Source organism: Equus przewalskii, chromosome 1, assembly GCF_037783145.1.
Source record: "Equus przewalskii isolate Varuska chromosome 1, EquPr2, whole genome shotgun sequence".
NCBI lineage: Eukaryota > Metazoa > Chordata > Mammalia > Perissodactyla > Equidae > Equus > Equus przewalskii.
In genome coordinates this window covers 40,826,669-40,840,979 of record NC_091831.1, presented here as the reverse complement: position 1 = coordinate 40,840,979, position 14,311 = coordinate 40,826,669, and the positions used below count along the sequence as shown (strand labels likewise).

Here is a 14,311-nt window from a genome sequence, read left to right as displayed (position 1 = left end):
GGTATACCAGAAGGTCAAACCCATGTTGTTGGCAATGCTATTAGTGTTTCCCAAGCTGATGTGGCCTATGACCGCTTTTTAATTTTTTTCACAGAAAACCATAATATCTCAAGAGACAATCTGAAGAACATGGTTTACAAAATGTGGGTATGGCCAAACCTCCTCATTTGTGGTTGGCTTTTTATTCACATTATAGATTGAACTCTCATATGAATCAAATTGTTTATTTTAGATGAGAAATTGAGTGGCACTTCATTCTCATTCAATAAACTGTCAGGTTTTTACAGTGCCTCCGATGAGGTGGGTTGGCTGTACAATTACTGATCGTAATAATAGGACATCTGGTACAACTCATTAGCCAACTGCATTGCTACACCCAAATGAATTATTTGTCTTGAAATCTTATTCTCAAATTTTAATTCCGCAATCTTAGTTGAATAAATATTTGTCGTCTTTAGTGTATATATATTCAGGCTTAATCTGTCACTCTGGCTGCTGGAAAATGTGAAATCTTTAAGTAACAGAGAAAACAAAATTAAAGTGTAATACATGTCCCCCCCCCCCCCCCACCATCCAAAAGTAGAGCGTTCCTGTATAACCTTTCATAAGCTGAAATGGCCTAAAGAAAAGAAGCAGTTACCATTAATTTATATGGGAAAAATTTTTGAGCATTCTCAGACCCAAAATATAACCTAAAAAATCATACCAAATAACACATAAAACCTAAAATAACACTAACATATAGTAAAAGCAGGAATGATACGATAAATACACAGCCTATGTAAAGTAGGAGTAATGTCTGTACCATGTGGGTTCACTTACCAGAATCAAGAAGACAGCAAACACCCTGGAGGGCTGAGAAGTGGTGATGGTGATGGTGGGGTGTGAGGCTGAGTCGTTGGAGGCTGGGGTAGGACGTACAGGAGACTGGGGTGGAGGAGAGAGAGGAAGAGGGGCCTCTATTAACATCTCATCGTTGTCTGAATCCATCGGGGCAGCAGGTCGCTACCATCTACATCTTCTGTGTCTGCCTGCCTCTGTGTCCAAGGTCAAGGTTCGTCGTCTGCTGTGCCGATGTGGAAGGCTTGAAATACAGCAGTGTGCTCGACTGCCTGGCCTCTATAATGGCTCACTGCAACATGAACACTGAACACTATTTTCATTTTTTACCTTTTTTCGTAAAAGCAAAAGTCCTCTTGAGATTTCTTTCTTTCAGTGCAAACAGCTACTAAGCTAGGTCTTTCCTAAAAGTGAACTTTCGGATAGCGAGGGGACCTGTATTGGGAAATTAACAATATCCATGCTTTTCAAATCATGTTTTTATCATGTCAATTCAAAGAAATTCAAATTTACATTTCTATCCAAGTTTGCCAAATGCCCTATACATGAAAAAAAGAAAGGAAGGGAGGGAGGGAGGGAGGGGAGGGGAGGGAAAGCGAGAGAAAAGGAAACACAAGAAATGAAAGCTTTTGCTCACATCACCAGGTTTCCATTATGATGGTTATGTCCATAAAAGATCTCTGTTTGCTCAAGGTTGGCTCGATCAGCGTGTTCTTGTGGGTCTGCAAGGCATAACACCCCGCCTCCCCTGGTCTTGCTTGCACAAAGGGACATCTTGTGAGGCAGGTCCACAGAATCCAGTCAGCACAGCCTTGAGGCTAATTTTTCCAGTTAAACCAAGAAGACCCCTGTTTTTTTGGTAGCTGTAATAGCTAACATTCAAACAAGACATCTTTATAATGTACACTCCAAGAGGATTTCCTAGGGCTGTAAAACTACCTTAATTCCCTGGGGCTTGCTCTCCATGCTAGAGTTGGAGCTCTAAGATGAAGTCCTTAAGGAAGTGCATGTTTGACAGTCACACAGAATATTTGTGTTCAAGAAAACATGGGAAGAAGCGTGGCAAGAAAGCATGTTCAAGAAGCATGGCATCTAAAAAGATATTCAAAAAAGAATGAAAATATTCACTAAAAACAAGCATGAAATGATAAAGAATAGTCCCACCATCAGTGTCAAGCCATCTGCATCAAAGGAAACTATGGCTGACAGTGCAGATGTTAGAGGATATGCAGAACACTAAAGAGGGGTGGCTGCAATGCTCCCCTTTGGCTTCCTCTACACAGATAAGTGGAGGTGACTGGGTGTAGTCAGAAGGAAGAGACCTGAGGAAAACATGTCAGATTGAGAGGTTCAGAGGTAGAGCTGAGCCAGCTGACTGCTGAGAGTAAAGGTGAAGCATCTGGAAGCCTCTGGTTTTAAGTCCTGAGATGCAGCTTGTGCTTTCCCCACAGATTCAGAGGGCAGTGCAGAGTATTCCAAACTGGGTAGCCTTGCATATGCAAAGCAGGCCCAGAACCACGTTAGTTGAATAAAGTACGCCTTGTGTACATAGGAGGGAATATGCCTTAAAATTCACCCTGTTTCCACCAAGTGACAGGAACCAAACAGAGCTCTATGGTGTAAATTTGCATCAGTGTGTAAGGATGTGCATGATGATCCTGCATAACTGTGGTCAGAAACCTTTGTCTTCATGTGGATTCCTGAAGATTTAAACACATGGTCAGAGAATCAGGCTCACGATTACCTATTTTAAGCTGCTTCTGCTTATTCAGATGAAATATCTTGCATATACTACATAGCAAAAAATTAGAGTTGATATGCAGCCTGCACAGCCATTTTGAATCCATTTACAGTTACATTGTATCAATACATGTCTGCAAAATAAAGAGTTACATAATAATTTTAGTACATGATCGATGAAGAGTGAAGCCAGCTTTGAAGCTAGCCCATCAAGTTAATCTTGTTTAAAAAAAAACTAAAAAAATCCTACTCTTTCCCCTCAGGATCTCAGTTTTTGACTTGACTAGTTGGATAATGGTTGTGGGAGTCTCTTTGCATCTGCCTGTGTGAAAGCAGCCATGGGGTAGCTGATTAAATGTAGACCGTTTTGTCATTCCAGTTGTAGTGGCAAAGGTACACCGCGTTTCTCAGGCTCTCCTCCCAGCTTACTAATGCTTTGTGTAAGTCCTCAGGGAGCAGCTCACTGTGCTCGTGACAGGTCCAGTTCACCGTGTAACGTGTCAAATGCACAGTCACTCTCTCAGGATGTCCGCCCTGGCTTTGAACACTATGGATTATTTGCTTTGTCTCTTTTTGAACTTTAGATAAATGGGATCATAGGGGGTGTGCTCCTTTCATGTCTGACTTCTTTCAACATTGTATTTGTAAGACCCATTCTTCTGATTGTGTGTTGTCGTCATTTGTTCTCATTCCTGTGTAGTGTTCCATTGTGTAAAGACGCCATGATTTATTTACCAGACTATCGTTGAATGGCAGTTGGGTGTCTTTCAATATTTATAACAACCCTGTGAGGTAGGTGCTGTTATTTCATCCAGTCCACAGATGGAGAAACAAAGCCTTTGAGCAAGCTCAGTATTCATTTAGCTCAAGTCACACAGGTCTTTGGGATCTAGCCAGGCCTTGAGCCCAGGCAGCCTGACTTGAGAGCCCATGCTGTCCACCCTCACGCTACTATGTCACCATGCCTGACGAGCTCTTCAGTGAAGCAGTTCCTTGATCTGTTTCTGTCTGTCTTCTGTCCTTATAAAGGATTCAATTATGAGGCCATGCAAGCTGGACCAGGAGACAAATCTCTGTCACTAGGCTACACACAGACTCATCCCTTCCCCTGAGATTAAAGCTTTGCTCCTAGGTCAAGTTTACTGTGCTCGGAGGACGGGCTTTCCCAGGTGGTCCTGTTAGTTCATCTGACATGTCTGAATACCTGGTAAATTCTGTGTATGCTCAAGCTGGGCCCCCGACTTCAAAAGTCTATTTAAAAGCTGAATTGACTCTTGAGAGGAGAATTTAGCATGGCTATTTGGTTAGTGTATCTTTGGCTTTTACTGTTTAGGCTCCGCTTTTGTCACATGGAATATGAAGAAACCTGAGAACTGTTTGGTGGGGCTTTTTTTTTTCCCCCTGTATTGAGCAATTCTTTTTCCTGTACTGAGCCTTCTCTAGCTATTTGTTGGAAAAGAAATGTCAATTCACATTTTATGTTTTTTAGGGAATTTTCATGAATGCAGACTAACATTGACAAGAAAGATCAGTTTCGTAGCCTTGTGTCTGGACCTCTGTGCCAGGAAGTTGATGGGAGGTCAGTTCTTGTCCTCTCTCTGGATGGAAATGGAAGGACATAAATAGGGCCACCCACTTCCAAATTCCATTGTCAGTAGAAAATGAGAGGTTCTGCTCCTGCATGTTTCCCTGACGATCTTAAGTGCAAAAGTTTGTGGAATCTTTGGTGTGATCATGAGAGAGAGTACTGGGGAAGCCCACCCCTCCTTCTCTCAGAGCCCAGATATTCCCAGCCCAGGAAGGCAGATCCTGCACTTTGTTTCCTTCCTTGGAAAATAAGAAGAGATTTTGACTACCTACAAATCTGGATGGAAGATTTTCTTCTTTAATGACAAAGTTGGTTGTGTATGTATGTACAAATAGGTTAAAAAATTTTTTTTCAAAAGGCATTTTATAAAAGTTAAATGTACAGGCTGCTCTCTGTAGAACTTCATCCTTTTTTTCCAGGCTCTCCTTTCCACTGTGGAATTTGTGAGCCTTGCCAGTCAAGGAGATTGGCAGTTTTCCCAAAAAAGCCCATTTTACTCCTTGGTTGATAGAGGAGGAGGATGCAGCAATTTAGGAATGTCTGAGTTCAGTCTTTCTTGATTCTGAAATTGCCTTCTGTTCCTCCCAGTGTCTTCATGCAGTCCTCCTTGTGGCCCACTGCACACCCCCTGCCCTTCCCCCCAATTCTGTAATCCATCTCAGTCAGCCCCTGGCCAATGACCCTGCTCACCACTGATTTCAAGGTAATGTGTGAATGCTGTTAAGTTCTTAATATAGGGCATTAGGTCTTGCTGGAAAAACTATCTCAACTTTGAAAACTTATTATGTCTGAAACTTCAGTACTTGTTGTAAAACTGCCGACGACACATTCTATTCTCCTATAATGTAGTTGTTTTCAGCAACTAACAGTTTGGAACCAAGACCTGTGAACCCTCCTTTCCCACTGATTGACACCAGAGAAGCAGGGCATTCCTTCAAAAAGAATTTCTAAAAAGAGAATTCTATAAATGGAGTATAAAAAGGAGTGAGGTGCAGAAGTAAACATCTTCAGTGTTCAAATGGCTTATGTATGTAATAAATGCAAAGCTAGACCTTGTTTTCAACCCCTTGTAGGGTGCCAGATAAAATACGACATGTCCTGTTACATTTGAATTTCAGATAAATAAATAATTTTTTAGTACAAGCATGTCCCAAATATTGCATGGGACAAACTATATTTTTATTTTTTATTTTTTTAAAGATTTTATTTTTTTTTTCCTTTTTCTCCCCAAAGTGCCCCAGTACATAGTTGTATATTCTTCGTTGTGGGTCCTTCTAGTTGTGGCATGTGGGACGCTGCCTCAGCGTGGTTTGACGAGCAGTGCCATGTCCGCGCCCAAAATTCGAACCAATGAAACACTGGGCCGCCTCCAGCAGAGCACACGAACTTAACCACTCGGCCACGGGGCCAGCCCCTATTTTCATTTTTTAAATCTGGTAACTCTAATAAGGTTTTCATATATTTTCAGCACAATTTTAATCAATGACTATTTTCTGAGTACTTTCTGCATGCTGATTAGGCTCAGAGGTGGTCTCAGGAGCCATAGGAGCTGGCTCTTTCACCATTGTACCCACAGCTCCTAACACACTCTTTGGCAGATAGTTGGTGCTTAATGAATATTTTTTGAAAAAATTAATCAAAGGAATAAAAGAAGTATGGAATATGATGAATTTATGATGCTTATAACCTAGGTAGGAAAACAAGCTCACATATATAAAAAGATAATGTGACTAATACGATTTTGTTTTAGATTTTAACTGGTTAATTTACTTACTAGGCTAGCCCACTTAGGAAAAGGAAGCAGATTTTGAAATACTTGAAAGTTTACTCCCACTTTGAAAAAACCTGATGATTAAACAGGAAATTGAGCATGGTCGTATCTGAATTTGATGCAATCTTTAAAATTATCTGATTTAAAATTGCCCTACTGGACATAACATCTCCACCTTCCTTCATATACACTTTTGTCCTAATGTTCTAATCAAATAAGCCGTATATCTTTAATACCCTTATTTCTGACAGGGTTGAATTTGGTCAAGAGGAAAACGGATGTGTGTTAACTAGCCAGGTACAACCTACAGCCTTACTCTAAAGTAAAAATCATTGTAGGTTTGATCTATATTGTTCTAGGGAATTTATAACACATTATAAGGCTTTCATTTATAATAGCACTAAATAAAAAACTAACGTATTTTTCTAGCATAAAAATTAGGCATATGGAACTTCTCATTGTTCTTTGTTAGAGTTTATTATTTTTTAAAATATGATGATAAAACATACCTGTAAATTTAATATAAGCATAAATTTATCTAATCTCAGGATTGTAAAGACCTTAAATATAATATTTGTAAATACAGTTACAATCTCTCTCTTCTTCAGAGGAAAAACCTGAAGAATTCCAGAAATTTCTAAGGAACAAAAGCCAACCACTCTTTTTCTTTCTTTCTTCTTCTTCTTCTTCTTTTTTTTTTTTTGGTGAGGAAGATTGTCCGTGAGCTGACATCTGAGCCAATATTCTTCTATTTTATTTGTGGGACACCACCATAGCATGGCTTGATGAGTAATGTGTATGTCCACACCCAGGATTTGAACTCATGAACCCTGGGCTGCCAGAGCAGCACACGCAAACTTAGCACTATGCCACCAGGCCGGCCCCAACCCACTCTTTTTTATTCAGACTTCTTTGTAAGACTGATCAAAACAGCCCTCTATTTTTCTTTCTTTTCTTGCTTCCTTTTCTTGCTTGAAGTGGTCCTCACGTTCAATCCCAATACTGCGTCCAAGCAGTAGTATAACCAGAAAAATTGGAGTCCCAGTTGAAAGAAAAGATTGATAGGTTTAACCACATTAAAAAACATCAAGCAACACCATAAACAAAGTCATAGATAACACCACTCACAAAGTCAAAGGACAAAGAGCCAATGGGAAGATTACCTAATGTATAAAGAGCTCCTGTAAATCAATTTTAAAAAGGCCAAAAATGCAATAAAAAAATGGAGAAACTATGAATGAGAGTTCATAATAAATAAATAAAGGAAATACAAACAATCCTAAACATAATAAAAGACATGCAATGTCATGCTTAATAGAAATTCAAATTAAAATCATATTGAAATACCATTTTTCATCCATCAGATTGAAAGAGATCCAGAAGTCTTGCTAACACTCTGTGGCAATGCTGTCAGGAACCTGGAGCTCCCATGTATTCCTGGTGAAAGTATAGATTGGTATACTTTCCAGAAGCATAAATCTTCTGTGGAGGGCAATTTGATTATATGTATCAATATTACAAATGCTCACACTGATTGACCTGGTACTCCCGCTTCTAAGAATTCATTCCACAGACATATTTTCACATGTGAGAATCAAGTATAAGGTAATTCATTGCTGCATTGTTTGAACTGGAAAAAATTGGAAACCATCCAAATGTCTATCAAAAGGGAACTAGTTAAATATATCGTGGTATGTCCATTCAACGGAAGATTATGCTGGGGCATAATCATAATGAATAAGAAAACACTCAGTATCGATGTAGAAAGATTCACCAAGCTAGATCTGAAAAAGCAAGGCGTGTAACAGTGTGGAAAGGAGGATTAAACTAATATCTACATATTTTAAATTTTACTTGCATAAAGAAACTGACAGGATATACAAGAAACTAATAGAAGTGGTTACCTATTTTCAGAGCTGGGGAGGGTGGAGATGGGAGAGTTAGGGCATGGGGGTGAAAGCAAGACTCTTCTGTGTACCTTTTTGTGTATATGAAGTTTGTATCATGTGGACGTTACTCATTCAGCAATTAAATAATAAAAAAGAAGAAGGGCATGTGTGTGGACACAGAAGCAAGAGACAGCTTGGACTTTTGGGGGAACTTCAGGGGTTCTGACTGACAAGTATGTAGAATATGAAGGTAGAGAGTGTGAGAGATGAGATGAAAAGATGCAGGAGATACCATGGCAGAGGGCCAACCACTGAATTGTGTCAGAGCTGGTTCTTGAGAAAGAGTCCAACCAGGTGAGCAAAGGTGCTTTCTAGGAAGTCATAAAATGAACAGCTGGTACCAGAGACTCCCTGCAGAGGGAGAGGAGACTGGGCCACATGCAGCCCAGGAGTGGATCTAGGGTGGAAATGCCCAGGTGATTTCCAGAAGCCAGATCTAAGTAGACAGGAGTAGTGGTCAGGAATAAATGTCATCAGATAAACAAGACACGCGTTTTCTAGAGTCTAGACTGTGTCTTCTGAAAACCGAAAGAAAACAAAAAATACCCCCAGCTTCCTTAAGGCAACATTTATGCAATCTTATCCTTTGCCAGGCAGCCCCAAGCACTTCTTTATAAGTAAGCCATAGTAGCTTCTGCCAACTTCTTTGTTCTCTATGGTCTTATTTCTAAACTCAGCTTTTAAGATCCCTAAAGATTGCTTGATTTGGAATAAGAAGACTTGGATTTGAGACCCTGAGTGACCAGCTGTGTGACCTTGCACAAAACACTTAACGTCGTTGACCTCAGTTTTGCCATCTGTGAAAAGGACGAGATGAGATGTGCTTACTCCTCTGTGCTTTGTGAGGCTCAGGCATAGCTTTAAAAACTTAGTTTCTGTGGCAGGTAAAGGACTGACCACTGCCGCTATTTTTGCATATGCTTCGTTAGATGGACGCACTCGTGCATTCTGCACGTGAGTGAGAGGGCCATTGGCTGATTGCTCTGTGCTGAGTTAGAAATAGCAGGCCATGAGGAGCTTTCACAGCTGGTAAACAAAGGAGAATGCCTCTGAATTTTAAGAGAAATCATTAGATTTCTTTCTACACCACATGTTTCATGGCAGCAGAAGACTGAGCAGCGGGAAGCCCTAGGGCTGTCAATAATTTTAACTATTATCGTTCACTTAATTATTGTTGTAATTATTTTATTAGTAATAATAGCTATTTCAATTATTAATAACAACTAGTGTTCTTATTCTAGCTAACATTTAGTGAGGGCTTAACTATTGGCTAGGCCCTGTGCTGTTTCATGTATGTTTTGTCATTTAATCCTCCTAAGAGTACAGTAAGGCAGTGACTGCTGTGAAAACCATTTTACAAATGAAGGAAGTGATAGGTTAAGTAATTCGCTCAAGGGCATGCAGCCAGCAGCTGGAAGAACCCGGATGCACAGCCAGCCGCTCTGACTATGGTGCCATGCTCTTAACCATTATCCCATTCTGCTTCTTCAAGGGAACATACAGCTAATCAAGAGAGGTAGGGTAGGGGGCAAGAGCGTCTGTTTTTCCGAAGCCTGATTTTTTTTAAGATTTTATTTATTTCCTTTTTCTCCCCAAAGCCACCCAGTACATAGTTGTATATTCTTAGTTGTGGGTCCTTCTGGTTGTGGCATGTGGGATGCCACCTCAGCATGGCTTGATGAGCAGTGCCATGTCTGTGCCCAGGATCCGAACTGGCAAAACCCTGGGCTGCCGCAGCGCAGCACGAGAGCTTAACCACTTGATTACAGGGCCGGCCCCATGCAGGCTGATTTTTAATTAATATCGTTGAATTCATCTGACAGTACTAACAGATATTTTGTTGTTAGTGCCATCGGGTCAATTCTGACTCCTAGGAACCCTGCTGGTCTTTTTGCGCCATCCTCTCACCTTCCAGTGCTACATTAGACAATACTCCACTGCCATTTAATAAGGGTTTTGTGGCCAATTTTTTAGAAGTGGGTGGCCGGGTCCTGCTTCCTATTCTGTCTTAGTCTGGAAGCTCTGCTAAAACCTGTCCACCGTGGGTGACCCTGCTGGTATTTGAAATACCGGTGGCATAAGTTTCAGCATCACAGCAACATGCAGCTGCCACAGTATGACAACCAACAGATGGGTGGTGTGGGTCCCTGGCTGAATGGACCCGGGCCGCAGTGGTGAGAGGGCCAAATATTAACCACTAGACCCCCAGGGCTGGCTACAAACAGATATGGCTGCCTCCAAAATCTGTAACTCAGCCAAGATTTGGAAAAAACTTTTACCATTCTTATCACCTGAGCCTCCTACCTTGTCCGCTATGTTCTTCCAAAACTGTTTCAGCACCTGGCTCTCTCCACCTTCGCCCATAAAAGACACTTGAATAACTAATCAAATTTTATGAACTATCATGATCATGACAAATTAGTTCGAGTGAAAATATTTAACGGTCATTCAGAAAATTTTAAACGCTACAATATTCCAGGCACATGGATTCCAAGACAAATGTGGGTAGAGCAGCCTCTCCAGAGCTCCTGATCTGGCGAAGCAGATAATCATAATTGACGTAACTTCTCTAGTATGGGTTAGTGTTCTCGAGATTTGCCTAAGCATTAAAATCACCTGAGGCATTTTAAAAACGAACAAACTACAGTTTCTTGGGCCCTCCCCTGGACCAACTGAATCAGAATCTCTTGGGGAGGGTCCTGGGAATCGTATTTTTAACAAATACCCCTTGAGAGTCTTATTATTAAGTATGTTTGGGAAACCAGCTATCAGTAGGAACAGGATACTGTGGGGGCAGAGGAAGAAGCTAAGTCTGTCTGTGGCTAGAAAGATTAGTTAAAGCCTCACAGAATGTATAAGCCACACCTCCAAGAGTGAGTGTAAGCAGTCACGTAGAGAGAGGGACATTCCAAGCAAGCAGCATGTGAGTGAAAGCCTAGCAGCATGAAAAAGAATGGCTTGTTCTGGACTCATGCATGGGTTTCTGCGACTGACCAATGGAGTTAAAGGCCAAGGAGGGCAGTTGATAAAGCTGAAAAGGAGGTCATGGCCCCAATGTGAGGTCTGTGGACTTCACAGAAGTCACAGGGATTTTAAGCAAGAGAATTTTACTCTGGTGGCAAAGAGGAGAACAGCCTGATGGGAGAGACAGGGAGTCCAGATGAAAGGCTGTCAGGAAGGTGCTTATGAGCGATTAGCTGACTAACAACAGTGGGATGGTTTGAGAGGTATTTCTTAGCTAAAATTGACAGGACTTGGTGATAGATAGAGTGATTTATTTTTTTAATGAGGGAAGGAGCAGTAGGATGACTCATAGCTTAGATAATAGAGAGAAGTGTGGGCCATTGCAAGTGGTGAGGAATATGGGAAGAGGAGCAAGGGGTGATGACAGGGAGATGAAGTCTGTCTTGTTATGCTGAGTTTCAGTGGCTCTGGAGGACCAGATGTGCTAGGCATTTGGATATCTGAAGATAGAGACTTGGCGGCCCACAGCGTATCAATGGTAGACAAAACCTTGGGAACAGATGTGGGTCACTAAAGGGGCTGCAGGGGAAAAGCAGAGGGTGCTAGAGAGAGAACTAGAAGAACCCTGACATCTAAAGGTACTGTTTTAAACACTTCACATGCAGTAATTCATTTAATCTGTTTGAACTACCAGTGGGCGTAGAAGTCATATTGCAGTGAATTAGATTCCTCTGCTTCTAATAATAGTGACGATGAGTCTCCAGAAAGGCATTAATCTGGCTCTTTCACAAATGCCCTTTGCTTTGCTCTTCCTTACAGAGGCAGAAGCCTTTCTGGGTCCACTCTTGATGATTGAGTGGGAGACTGTCCTTCTGATCTCATTTCCTTTTCCTGAGTTCTCTTAATTGAATCATCAAAGTATTACACACAAAAGGTCTTTGAACTGGGCAGGAATGACAGCACTAAACTTCTGTGATTCTGTTTATCCCAGAGCATGATGGGTTTAGCGACCTTTCTTATCCTGGGGAATCCGCCGCCCTGTGTGCACAGTATAGGCAGTGTAGCAGATGAATTTTTAATTTAATTGTGCTTGAGCAGAGAGCAAGCAATGTTTGCATGTGCCAGCTTTTTGATGTAAACTTTTCAGAATGGTGATTTCAGGCCATGTCAAGCTGAAGGACTCTTTTAGTTCACAATAATATACATTTTACGTGGCTCTCTTTGGATTGTTTATGTTATATTTGGGGGGGGGGAACACAATGGAATAATCCATGTGAGGATATGTTCAGAGAGCATGTGGCTCATTTAACTTATTGAAGCACTGCATGAAATGTGTCCAGTTTAATATTTTATTGGATTTAGGTGATGACTTGGATTTCAGCACCAACTGAAATGCATCGGGTCACATCAGCTTAATTGATTCTCAAAGAATATGGGAAACTCACCAGAACTATAATCACAAATTGCTATATATGGTTCCTTGATGTAGATTTCAAAGAACATTTTACAAATGCATTTGTGAATGGGAGCTCTGTTATTTTCATGTTTGGGCTGCTTCGGCTGTGTTCTGTAGTGACATCTGTGAGAAGACTTAGGAGGTCTCTCTTTAAGCAGATCTCTCTTTAAGAAGATGTTAGCACATAACATAAAAGTGCTTGTAACCAAAGTTGGAAATATGCCATTTCACTGAGTACTGATATTAAAGCAGATGTGCTGATGAGGACCAGAGGTTGTTTAAGAATATCCAAATCAGTCAATCAGCCAATGGAATATTTATTAAACTTTTATTATTTATTCATCAAGTATTTACTGAACACTTAATAAAATCCAAGTACTCTATATTTGCTAGTTCTTTTTAATCCTTGCAACAGAAGGAACTATAGTCCCACAATTTTGCAAGATTTAGAGAGATCAGGCTTAACTCATTCAAGGTTCTAGTGGAGCCAAAATTTGAACTGACTGTAAACTGTGCAACCTTAAAATCTGTATCATTTCTTCTTAGCCAGTCTCTGCCAGGAAATCAAAGCTATATAAGCTATGGCCCCCACCATGGAGGATTTACAATGGAGTCTAAAATATAACTATAAAACATTAGACATAAATCGAAAACATCGAGGTAAGTGCCACAGGATCTAATGGCTGCAGGAGTTTTGGGGAGAGGCATCAAGGAAGGCAACTTGAGCCTTTGGGGTTTGTGTGGCTTGAAGACCAGGCAATATGTGGATAGGTGGAGGGTGTGGAGAGATTCTTCCGGGTACGATGAGCTGAATGAGAAAAGGTACAAAGCCAGAATGCGCAAGCTGTGTTCAGGAAACCTTGAGTAGACACCCTGCTTGGAACAGAAGTTCTGCAGATGAGAGTAGAAAATGTGGGTGAAAAGGTTGATAGAGCTGGCTAATGGAGGGCTTTAAATTCCAAGCTAAGAGTTAAGACTTTATTCTGTGGTTAATAGGAAGCCATTGAAAGTTTTTAATATAAAAGTAACATGATTAAAGAGTGTTTTAGAAAATTAATCTGATTGTCAATTGGAAGAGGAAGTGATAGAACTGGAGATCATTAAAGGGGTTCTGAGCCACGGGGAAGATGACATATAATGGATGCTTTACAGCTTTGAAGAAACCCAGAAGGAGCATGGTTCCTGGGTGCCTGTGCCCAGGAATAAGGTCCAAAACACCAGGCCAGGCCAAGGGAGGTATTTATTCACAACTTCTGGCCAACTTCTGGCCCCGTGCTTCTCCATCCTGGGTCCACTCTAAGGCAGTATGCAATTTCAGGATTATTTGATCCAAAAATATGTACTCTCTCACCCTTCGATAAACTTCATCTAATAGCTTCTCTTCCACTTTCCTGTTTCTGAAGCAAAAAACATAGCCCTTTTGAGTTTTTCCCCCCAAGGGAGTTTCAGATCTCCTTTTTTCTCCTCCTTTCTCTTTATTTACTCAGATCCCTCTATATGGAAAATTAAGGGCTACATATGTCGTAAGAGGAGGTTTGGGGACATAAAGAAGGCTGAAAGAGAATTAATCTCCATTTTGGAGGGACGAAAGGGACTCAGAAGAGGGCACTGCCAGGTCTCATCAGTTTCCTCTCAAATGAAAATCTCAGTCGTAATATTTTTAAATGTCCATAAACAATGTGGATATGTCTACACTTGTTATCTATGTACTTAACTGTTATCAATGTCTTGTCCATTCATTTTTCTGTCCCTTCTTTACCCCATGGTGTGCTTATAAAAGGATTTCTCAAATAACTCCAAGTAATTTTAATCCTTAAAATAGAAGTAAAATAATGGAGTCAGCTTTCCTTTCTTTGTCTTTTTTTTTTTTGAGGAAGATTAGCCCTGAGCTAACATCTGCTGCCAATCCTCCTCTTTTTGCTGAGGAAGACTGGCCCTGAGCTAACATCCATGCCCATCTTCCTCTACTTTATATGTGGGACGCCTACCACAGCATGGCGTGC

The 14,311-nt window shown here is 40.9% G+C and overlaps 1 protein-coding gene across 2 annotated transcripts in view; it reads left to right on the top strand.

Annotated features, from left to right (window-relative positions):
• PAPSS2 (3'-phosphoadenosine 5'-phosphosulfate synthase 2) overlaps positions 1–14,311 on the top strand; it is a 78,784-nt gene that overhangs the window by 21,026 nt on the left and 43,447 nt on the right. The window lies entirely within an intron of this gene.